Here is a 382-nt window from a genome sequence, read left to right as displayed (position 1 = left end):
GCGCACTGTCTCCTGGGGCCGTGTAGGACCCGCTGTCTGCCTCACAGCTCATCACTTTTTTTTTTTCCCTGGGGCTTTTTTGTTTTTTCTTTTTTTTTTTTGAAGAAAAAGGGAAAATCCCCACAGCATCAGTGCTAGTCAAGCATTTCAGCCTCTTTCCTGGCAATGGTTGTCTCAATGGGGCTTGTGACTGGTGTGAAGGCTGCCCCTGGCTTCTCCAACCTGCATCTCCCCAAAAGGGAGTTGTACCTTATAATGAAAACCACCACACCAGTCAGTGGGGCAACAAGGGAAACTCCGCATAGAAAGGGAACAGGAGGAGAGCCCTTCCAGGACCTCTTCTCCAAGCCACCTTCAAATCTTCACCTTTCTCACCACTAGG

The sequence above is a fragment of the Callorhinus ursinus genome, unplaced genomic scaffold (genome assembly GCF_003265705.2).
Source record: "Callorhinus ursinus isolate GAN/ISIS: 27379988/994484 unplaced genomic scaffold, GSC_fseal_2.0 scaffold19, whole genome shotgun sequence".
Taxonomy (NCBI): domain Eukaryota; kingdom Metazoa; phylum Chordata; class Mammalia; order Carnivora; family Otariidae; genus Callorhinus; species Callorhinus ursinus.
The sequence above is the reverse complement of the archived record's forward strand: the minus strand, read 5'-3'. Positions refer to the sequence as shown.